Source organism: Nycticebus coucang, chromosome 1 (genome assembly GCF_027406575.1).
Source record: "Nycticebus coucang isolate mNycCou1 chromosome 1, mNycCou1.pri, whole genome shotgun sequence".
Classification (NCBI taxonomy): Eukaryota; Metazoa; Chordata; class Mammalia; order Primates; family Lorisidae; genus Nycticebus; species Nycticebus coucang.
The window spans coordinates 33,497,369-33,508,982 of record NC_069780.1 but is presented as its reverse complement, the minus strand read 5'-3'; positions in this window follow the sequence as shown (position 1 = coordinate 33,508,982).

Genomic DNA, 11,614 nt, shown 5'->3' with positions numbered 1-11,614 from the left:
GTACGGACAGTAACTCTGCAGCATTGTGGAGAGTGGCACCCCTGCCCACAGACGGTGTCAGTCAACAATTCATACGTAAGGGATGTGTAAGTTTGAAGTTCCTGAGTCAAAGACGACATGGCCTAAATATTATGCAAAGCAACCAATATTCATGTGGAAAGCAAAACCCAGGAGGGTCAGTGTGTCTTCATGTTCTGAGAGGGAGAAGAGGCATCAGCTTGAACACGGGCCCTCTGCGGAGATCCATGTGTGTCTAAGGACGCCTCTCCTGTTGGTGAGCAGGAGCTCCAGGACAGCCGATGCACAGGGGCCCTGGCACAGCAAATTGCTGGTCTAGAAGAACAGCAGTTCTCAAAATGTAGTCCCTCAACCTGTAGCGCCAGCATCATCTGGGAATTCTTTAGAAGGAGAATATCTTGAACCCAACCCCCAAACTACCAAATCAGACAATCTGAGATGACACCCAGAAATTTTTGTTTTAATAAAGAATTTGGGTGACTCTACTGCAGGCTAAAGTTTGAGCACCACTGGTCTGGGATGTTGGTCCTCCCACCCAGCCTCCTGAATTGTTATCTGCACAGCATGGAAAGAGGGGGCTATCAGCAGAAGATGAAGCATTTGTTCTCACACAGATGATGTGACCTGGAAGCGTGGTCATGGCTACCCAGGCGGCCAGGGTGACAGTGTGGTTTCAGCCTGGTGGCAACTCCATGAAGTGCAGTGGCTCCTGGGCACCCTACATGTGGCTGACGCGGAGCATTAAGAAAGGCAGCTCTGGAAGTCTGGACTGTCACAAAGACTGCTGGAGCCATGCAAAGTCAGCTTCTTGATCCCTAATCAGGAAACCTCTAACAGAAGAGCATAAGAGGGCTGTTCCCAACGTCATGTGAGAGCCCGCTGAGGAGTTCCAAAATTGGGTGAGGCTTTGATGGGGTTGGAGCTTCTGGGCTATGCAGCTGGGGGCTGGGGTATGCCTGTGATGTGTGGGCTATGCCTATTAGGATAATCCCGCTAGACTCGTGAAGCCTGGGGAAGCTCGGGTTACAGGAAGAATGGAAATTCATCCTTAGTGTAGGGTTTAGCACACAGGAAATTCTGATGCCTTCATCACTCTCTGATGATTCTGTAGTATACACACCAAGCAGAGAAATATTGGCCTGGATTTAAAAGCAAAGAGAGACCATCCTCCCTCCCCATCTCTCTTTCTCAATCTCTCTCCCCTCTCTCTCTCTCTCTCTCTCTCTCTCTCTCTCTCTCTCTCACACACACACACACACACACACACACACACGCACGCATCTGCGTGGCACATAGCAGTGGGTGATTCCCAGGGGCCTCCTGGCTGATAATGAAAGCCTGAGGATCAGTCAAATCCTCAGCCTCCCCTGACAATTATCCCATCAGCTTCAGCCCCCAGAAAATAAATGAACCATTCAGAGATTTCTGGAAGCTTCAGTCCCGCAGTGCCTCCTCAGATACAGTGGTTTGGCAATTTGGAGTCTGCTCGTGCTCTTACAAAAAGGATATCAAATTTCTGACCACTTTTCCTGTGGTAGGACTATCCCGCCTCCCTTGAAGAACAACATAATTTCTGAAATACTGGCGTCTCCCTTTTCTTCCCTACTTGTTTATCTTCTTGTAACTTGAGGGCCCCGAAGCCCAAGTCATGGAAATTGTTAATTGTACCCTTGAGTTTTGTTGAACAAAAGAACTGGTGATGGCTCTTGCTGGGGCTGCCAGGAAATAAATCCTGCTTATTTGGCTGGGCCTGGCTGGAGCCCACACTGAACGTCTGCTCCTCTGTGGAGCTGCCTCCTTCCCAGGGTGTCAGCTTAACTCTGGTGGTGTGACATTTTAAGCTACTAAGTATCTGGGCATTTCATTCTCCAGAAAGTTTTTCTAGAAAATTAACTTTTGGGAGCTGGGGGAGATGGGAAGAATCATGTGTTAACATTAATTCACCCCAACACCAGCAGTTTCAAAGTGAAATCTCCAGGCATCAGTCAGCAAGTGTTTCTCCCAAGTGTATCACTTTTGCCAGGGCATCAGGGGATCAGCCCCTGGAGGCAAGGATGTAAAATTCCTGTCAATGGCTCAATGCCCACTGCTTCTTGTCTCCTGTGGCTTTGTGCCACTGGGGCCTGTAATACAACCTTGTCTTGCCTGCTATCTGTCTTCACTGAATTTCCTACACCAGGCGGCAGAAAAGTCAAAGAACGCAAATACTTTCCAATCTCAGGATCTGTTTACAGACCTGTGCCCAAGACCTGCCCGAGAACCCAAGCGGAAAATCTCCTTCCTGTCATCTGCCTTTCAGTCATTTTAGTGAGTGGACCTTAATGCTGGAAAAGTAACCCAGGGAAATGGAGCCGGGGGGAGAGTAGGTGAGCCTCACAGACTCCACCATGAGTTCCTGAAGGTACCAGAGCTGGAATATGCAGCCAAGGCCCCCCCCAGATGCGGCACACCAGAGCCCACCTCCCTGCATGAGCTGGCAGGACATGTCTCTCTCCAGGTCCTTTTATGTCAGGACAGAATGCTTTAGTTCTGCCATGGAAATAAATCTCTAAACGGGGATCAGGTTGTCTCCTGTTGAGACCAAAATACAGAGTTGGTAACAATGGCTTCTTTGGTGTTCTGGAAAGGGAAGGCTGTTGGCACGGCTCACCCAATTCCCCTTGTGAGAGATGGTGCTCCATCTTTCCTGTGTCCCCTTCCTTCACCCCTGGTACTGCTTGATAAACAATCCAACAGTATCATCCATTTCACCTTGAATGAGCCCCCTTATCCCCCCATATCCATGTCACTGACATTTGATTCTGAGGTATTATGATAGGTGATAAACAACTGTCCCTTTTATAGAGGACCTAAGAAGAAAAGGTTGTAAGAATAAGCAGGCTCATTGTTACCAAGACCTGCAGGTGCCTCTCAGCAGGGTGGCCTATTCCCCGGGATACTGCTCCTTCCTTGCAAGCGGCCTCTCCAATTCGGCAGAGCACAGTGAAGAAGTAGAGGAAGAGAGGTTTCATGATGTTTGAGGGACTTTATTTGAGTTGGTGAACATGATGGCCCTAAATTGAAAGAGTTTCTGGCCTGGTATCAATTCTGAGCTAGGTTCCCTTTCCACGTTGCTCTTCATAAGCAGGCTTAGTCATATTTTGTTCATTCATGGTCTCATATAACCTAGTGATGAGATATTCAACATCCTTTGGTTTCAGCCTACTAATGGAAGTAGTTCTCAAGGAATGGATAGTTCTAGTTGCAACTTCCCTGATCCTATTCTGTAGAAAGAAGTTTAGATCATTTCCTGAGACAGAAAATTTGACCTCATAAATAAAGAAGTGAGCCCTGAGTCCAGAAGATTCTCTGACTTCTCTCTGGTAAATTGACTAGGGGGCCTCATAGAATCACAGGAAGAACCTGGGCTCCAGGGTTAGATGGATCTGGATTCGATTCCCAGATCTGCAGCTCACTCGCTGTGTGAACTTGGACAGGTCACATGACCACTTTGAAAGTCCTTTTCTCCATCCCTAAGATGAAGGCAATAAAACCCATCCTGTGAGGACTTAATTTCCTAATCTCTGTTAAATTCCAGGTACTCGCTTATCAACCACTGCATTTCCAGGACCTCTTTCTATTCCACTCTGTACTTCTGTCTGTACAAGCAGGACACTTACGTGCTTAGAAATATTTTCCACATAATGCCTTCTGTTGAAAGAGAAGAGGGTTGAACATACCTACCCTTCCTAAATTAGCTTCCTGAACGTGATAATAATTATGTTCCTTTCCATTTGCCGTTGGCTAACTCTTGAATGTATATTTCCAAACCAGACCTCTCCTCTAAATGCCACACACGGTATATACCTGATGGTCTCTTTAATACCTCAATTGAATGTCTATTGGCATCTCAAACATCCAAAAAGAAACTTCTGCTCTTCTCTCTTAAACCTGCCCCTCTCACAGTCTTCCCCATCTCAATTAACGGCAACTTCATCCCTCCGCTTCTCAGGCTAAAACCTTAGATTTGTTCTGGATGCCCCGCTTTCTCTCATACCTCTCATGCAATCCATCAAAAAGCCCTGTTGTCTGTCCTTTGCCACAATCTAAAACCCTCTCGCCTTCACTGCCATCATCCTAATTTAAACTGCCATGATTTGCTCACTGAATTATTGGCTTCTAATGGATCTTTATACTTCCATACTCAACAATCTGTTTTCAGTACTACAAAGAAATCCTTTTAAAGCCTAAGTCACATCATGGCATGCCACATGGCTCCCCATCTCACTCAAGTGAAAGCCAAAGTCATTGCAAATAGCTCTCAATGTCCTCTTTGATCTGGCCCCTCCGTGTAGCTCATTCTGCTCCAGCTAACACAGGCATCCTAGCAGTTTCCCTCAAATCACCAGGCACACTCTCGACTCAGGGCCCTAGGTCCTACTGTTCCATCTGCCCAAAACATCTCCACCAGATATCTGCATGGCTCACTCTTTCACTTCCTTTAGGTCTTTACTCAAATACTCCATTCTCAAGCAGACCTCCCCTGCCCGCTACATTTAAGAATATAACCCTTTACCATCCCTGGAGTTGCTTTCATACCCATTCCCTGCTGTATTATTATCTTTTCCATAGTTCTTATCACTCTGTGAAGACTATATACTTGATTTGTTTTGTTTATTATTGGTCTCTGCCCATTAGAAAATTAGCTCCATGAGGGCAGGAGTATTTGGTTCTAATGCCCCATCATATATTAGGTTGGTTCAGGAAGCATGTCTCAAGCAAACCAATTGGTGACTGGAACCCTCAGGATGTCTTGCTGTCTCACCCCACATACCTTTTGTTTGTACTACTATACTTCCCCATCAGACTTTCGCTTCTGGCCAAAATTTACCCTTGCATCTTATTGTAGTTGAATAATAATTACCCAGAGATATTAGATTATAATCTCTGAACTTGTAGATGAGACCTTATTTGGAAAAGGATCTTTGCAGCTGTAATTAAATTGAGGACTTTGTAATGAAGCGATTACCCTGGATTATCTGGGTGGCCCTAAATGCCGTTGTAAGTGCCCTTCCAGGAGAGAGGCGAAGGAGGTAACAGACACTCAGAGGAAAAGGCGATGTGAAGACAGAGTCGGAGATTGAAGTGATGCAGCTGTAAATCCAGGAAAGCAAGCCCCAGGAGCTGGAAAAGGTAACTAGTAGATTCTTCAGTATACACTTCAGAGGGGCTGTGGCTCTGCCGACATCTTGATTTCAGAGTTTTGGCCTCTAGGACTGTGAGAAAATGTATGTCCATTGTTTCAAATTGTTTTCAACCACTCGGTTTGTAGGACTTTGTTACAGCAGCACTAGTAAACTAACAGACACCTCAAACAAAAAAAACCAGACAAAATGTGTGGGGAAGAACGGTTTTCAGGAAATGGTCAACAGACAGTACAAGACAATAATCACTGAGGGAAGGGAAACAATTGCCGTGGTGGAAGAAACCTTCTCTATTTAGGAAAATGTCCTGGTGCAAATCAGAGAGAGGAAAAACCAGACTCGGTGGTCTCCCTGAGTTGTGCGGACGAGTGGAAAATTTTGGAAGGCCACATGGGCTGCAATTTATAAGACAGGATAATGCTGAGGAGAAAGCTATCTGGAGAAAGAGCTCCAAAGACCTGCAGAGGGCTCAGATGGAGGCTTCACCTGAGTTCTTACAGCGCACAATTGTAAGGAAACTACCAGAGAGACCAGGAAAAACACCACCAGAAAGAAACAGGAGGAACAATCCCTAGCTCTCATAAGGCCATGGAATACCTCTGAACTAACGAGGCATCAGGCAGAAGGACTCAGGGGTTATCACCTCAGGAGTGGCAGAAAAGTGGGCTTTCTAGAGGAAAGGGTTCTCTGCTGCCACCTAACAAGCTTCAAAGCAAGACCCCAAAAGATCAGACTCTTTTTAGGTAAGTTTAAGTCATAGAACAAAGTTCAAAAACATAAAGAAATAGAAAACTATCCAGTACCTATAAAAAAAGTAAAAATCACCATGTTTGACATCTAATGAAAAACCACCCAGCATGCAAAAAAAGCAGAATTCATGGCCCATAATGAGAAGAAAAATCAATGATTTGAAACTGACCCAGAAATTACATAGATGATAGAATTAGTACATACCAAATTAAAATAGCTATTACTATATTCTACTTTTTAAGAAAATAGATAACATGCTAAAGGGAAGATAGGAAGAGTCAAGTTGAACTTTAAAGATGACAAATACAATGTCTAATATAAAATAGATACTGTATAACAGAAGATTAGACACTACATAGTAAAAGATTAATTAACGTTAAGACAATACTAGAAACTATCTAAAATAAAACCCTAAAGTAACTGCTAACATGAACAACAACAACAAAATCTACACGACAAAAGAAACCAAAGAGGAATAACTCAGAAGCCACCCCAGGAGATAAAATGGAATAAGAAAAAATATAAAACTAATCTAAAAGAAAACAGATAAGAAAAGAGAAAGGAGAACAAAGAACTTATGGGAAAAATGGAAAACAAATAGCAAGATGGTGTATACAAACAAGCTATATCAATAATCACATTAAATTTAAATTCTCTAGGTCCCTCCATTAAGCCTGGAGACATCTGAGTCCTATGTGTTTGCAGCATTTGAATCTGGTTTTTGAAGACGGAGTCTTGGTCTATCGCCAAGGCTAGGTTGCAGTGGCCTCAGCATAGCTCTCAGAAATCTCAAACTCCTGGTTTCAAGGGATCCTCCTACCGCAACCTCCCGGCAGCTGGGACTACTTGTATATGCCACCACGCCCAGCTAATTTTTCTTTTTTTTTGTAGAGATGGGGTGTTGCTCTGGCTCAGGCTGGGCTCAAATCCTGGCCTCAACCAATCCTCTCACCTCAGCCTCTGAAAGTGCTGGAATAACAGACGTGAGGCAGCCTGCCCAGCTATATCTTTAGAGCAATTTCCAGATTTACCACATTGACTTCTTTTATTTGGGTTTGGTCATAGGCTCTTTCAGGTGATGGGAACAGAGACACACTTGAGTATATCATATAGATAAAAAGAGAAAAGTAAGACAGTAGGAAATGGGTACAACACCCACCCTGGCTGCTTTGAGGAAAATTGGAATACCTTTTAGAACAAAGTGAAAATCACAAAATTAAAAGTCATAGAGAGAACACAGTCACCATTCAGGGGGGCCTGCAGCTCCGGCCTCCCAGGCATCAAATGCTACCTTATTCCCATCCCCCACATTCACTGTGCTGCTAATTCTCCATCTCAGGTCCAGAGGTCCAGACTCCTCAGGAGGGCCGTCCATCCTGCTCAGATGATACAAGTCACTGTCTCATGCAAGGTGTTGGATCCATTAGGCCCAGCAGGAACCACACCCCCACACCATGTGGTGCAATCAAGTATATTTACTATGGGCAACTAGTTATAGACCTCCAGGAAAACCCAAAAAGGCAAACAAGGGAGGATGAGGCAATCCAGAGAGCCAGTGTCCCCCAGGAGATGAAGAGACCCCAAGGAAACAGAGTTGTACCAGAACCCAGAAGCTCAGGCTGCCTAAAAAGCCCAGAACATACATTTTGCAAAGGTCAGTGTCATGTTATAGAGAGAGCACAGGCAAAAGCAGTAGCTTTGAGAATGAATTCAAAGAGGCAAATGAGCAGCCAAGTTGCCTTTGCTGGACAGAGTCTTAACACTAACCAGTAAACGACTGTGGATCACATGCCCGTTACTTGTCTGTGATTTGGAGAGATTTGAAAATCAGGGCTTTGACAAGTGGAAATTTCCATATTCAAACTAATCTCAGGTATGGAAATGGGATATGTTTGGTTAAAATCGTATCTTCTCTCTTTAAGCAATTCTATTGGGATATGGAAAGTAGCTTGTTGTTTGGTTTTTTGTTTGTTTGTTTTGTTTTTTAAGATTCTTGGCAGGGCTCACTGCCGGAATTTTATTTTCCATCCTATCCTGCAATGATGTAGCAGGAGTGCAGGTCGAGTGCACCCTCGTAGCTCAGTAGCTTTCTCTCGGGTCCTATACCTAAAGCAATACCTGTAGATTTTGTTTTTGTGCCTCAGTATTTCGAAGAAAAGGAGACTGATAGAATTCTGACCATGACATCCTGTAGGACAGTGGTTCTCAACCTTCCTAATGCCGTGACCCTTTAATACAGCTCCTTGTATTGTGGTGACCCCCACACAGGAGGAGCAGTGTCTCGGTTCCTAAGACCATCGGAAATATGTGTTTTCCGATGGTCTTGGGCAACCCCTGTGAAAGGGGAAAGGATCGTTCGACCCCCAAAGGGGGGAGAAGGGAGAACATAGGATTTTAACCAAACATATCCTGTTTCCATGCCTGTCTTTTTTACTAGGACAGTTTTAAGTTAAGAAATAACTTTTAATTTAGCTTTTTCATGGATTATGAATCTGCTTTACTAATCTGTGTTGACTTTTCAGAATTTTTAAGAGGGAAAGGTAACAGGTTTCCTCCTGCAGGTTATATCCTTGATGAATGTGAACTGAAGGACTTTCCTTCATCCTTGATGAATGTGAACTGATGGCATAATGTCAGCAAGGGCTGTTCCTTTGTTCCTTCAGGCATAGGTTATTGGACACTAGGATTATTCTATTTGGAAATTTAGGCCAAAGAGCAGAGAGAATCATCTTTGAAAGATACATATATATGTGGAGGGAAGAGAGAGGAGGGGGGAGAGAGACAAAAGACTCTTTAGTGTGAAAAGACTCACTTTGGGGTCCCCAGGTCTTCTCATTTGTGCTTTGTTCTTCTCCACTAAAACATACACTTCCTAAGGGCCGGGTACTATTTTTTCGCTGCCATATCCCAGAAGCTAGACTAATTCCTGCAAATAGTGAGTTTCATGTTTGTTGACTGGATTCAGTAATTATCACCATATAACTTAAAGGTATAAACCCCATAGAGAGACTAGAACATCATGAGGATCAAGAAATAGAATATGAAAAATGAAGGCTTCTCGAAGAAGATGGCATAATGTCAGCAAGGGCTGTCATAACAAATACCATGGACTGGGTGGCTTAAACAACAGAAAGCTAATTTTCTCATAGCTCTGGAGGCAGGAAGTCCAAGATCAAGGTATCTGGCAAGGCCAGGTCACAGAAAGCACAGCCTTCTCCCCTGACTCTCGCGTGGCTTTTCCTCCATGCAGGCAGGTGGCAGGCAGCTCTGGTGTCTTCCTTTCCTTTCTTGGACACAAAGCCCATCAGATTGGGACTCTACCCTTATGCCCTCATTTAACCTGAGTTATCTCTTTGAAGGGCCCTAACTCCAAAACAGCCAGATTTGGGGTTAGGGCTTAAATATTATGATTTGCGGGGGGACACCATTGAGTCCCTAACACACAGATTTATTTTGTTCTTTTCCTAGTAAATGTCTAAACTAATGTGAATCAGGGCTAAAGCACCTTGGAGAAATGGAATATTTAACTGCTGGAATTATTTTCTCTAATGAAATGTTCTCTTCATTAAGCATTATGGAGAGAGAAAGGGTGCAAGGTTACTCTCTGGAAGCTGTGGCAGCCTTGGGGGTGGTGAAGGGTGGGGCAGGAGCAGTGGGCCGGGCTCAGCCCACTTGTGTACCTGGTGGGCTGCGTGTGGCTCAGCTCCTTGTGTACCTGGTGAAGAGCCACTAAGTGCCCATTTGATCTAGAGCGCGATGAACTTTCAGTTCTGTAAGAACTCAGTTGCCTCCAGCTGTGAAGAGTCAAGTCCACCTGTGTGAAGACATCTACAATTGTCTTCTCAAATCAGAAAATACACAACAAAATACAGGGGCAACAGTATTACCTATATTAACTACAGGTAATTATGTAGTTGCTTTGATTCTTTGTGGTTCTTTGCTTTTTACATTTGTAAGCATGACATTTGTATATAAATGTGTGTGTGTTTTAAAGTATAGGATACTGATATTTCTCTCTCTCCCCCCTCCTCTCTCTTCCCTCCACATATATATGTATCTTTAAAAGATGATTCTTTCTGCTCTTTGGCCTAAATTTCCAAATACAATAATCCTAGTATCCAATAACCTATGCCTGAAAATTTCTATCTACTTAGAGTAAGGAAGCCACAAGCTTCCTAATGAGAGTAATACAAAATTCACAACACACACTGCTAAATGCAGTCACCCTAACGTTCGTTTACTTAAATTTAAATTTTTTCATTTAATTTATTTTGAAATATAGAAGAGAATAAACAACTGAGGGCACAGCTCAGATTTTGTTCCTAATCTGCACAAGTAAGAAGCCAAATTACAGTCTGTCAGGCAGCCTGGCCCCTGGGGGTCCTGGTTAATGTTTCCAGGTTTCCCTAGAAGTAAATACCCTGACTTTAGAGACACACTGGCTTTCTAGTCTCTGCCAGGCTGTACCGGTTAACTGCAAGCAACAGGTTATCAAAGGGGAACCATCTTCCCTCTGGCATTTCCACATGCTTTCCAGGAAGTTAGCGCCCGAAATCTGACATATCTGGAAAGAAGCCTTTCCTAGTTATAGTAAAACCAGTTGTGTCCAAAGGTCTTGAATTTAGAGATAAATTAGGCACCTCGCAGAGACTCTTTGGGAAAGTTTTCCCACTGAAGAAGTCCATTAGAGAATAATTTTATTAATGATTTGCTCCACAGGCCACCATTTCTTCAAAGGGTCACAGATTTTCTTTTGGGGGGTGAAATCTAACATATATACAGAAAAATAAGTAAAATACAGTGTGCAATTAACAAATAATTATAAAACAAACACCCACATAACATCTCCCAGGTCAAGCAATAGAATATTGCCGGACTCCAGCAGTTTCCAGCGTGTGTTCCTTTCCCATCAGCCATCTTCCCTTCCCACTAACCTGACTTTTGTTATAATTACTTCCTTGCTTTTATGATAGTTTCACCAATTATGTATGCATCCCTAAAAACCATAATTAAGAGTTTTGAACTTGATATGAAGGGAATCACACTGTATGTGTAATTCTGAACTAACTTCATTGGTACGTTATCATAATGAAATCCACATTGCTGCCCACAACCATACTGTATTTTTTCTCTTTGCTGTGTAGCGTTCCTCTGTATGGACATAGCTTATCCAGTTAACTGTGCACAGTTAACTTATCCATTCTACTTTTGGTGGACATGTGTGTTTGGGCACTGAGCAATTATGAGCCATGCTGCTATGAACATTCTTGTGCATGTACTCCAGGGAATGCGTGTGTTTGCTTCCCTAGGGCATGAAATTCTCTTGAAGAAAACTGCAGGCATACGCAGAGTCATATATTATGACTTCTGCCAGACAATCCATTTCCCAAAGTGCTTGTACCAATTTACATTTCGACCATCAGTGGTTGAGAACACCACAGCTCTACATCCCCCACCAATGGTGTTTTGTAACAGCAGTCCCCAACCTTCGGGGCACCAACACCCAGTTTCATGAAAGTCGATTTTTCCATGGACCAGGGTTGGGGGTGGGGATGGTTTGGGGATGATTCAAGTGCATTACATTTATTTTGCACTTTATTTCATTATATATTATAATGTACATGTCGCCATAATGCAGAATCAGTGGGAGCCCTGTGCTTGTT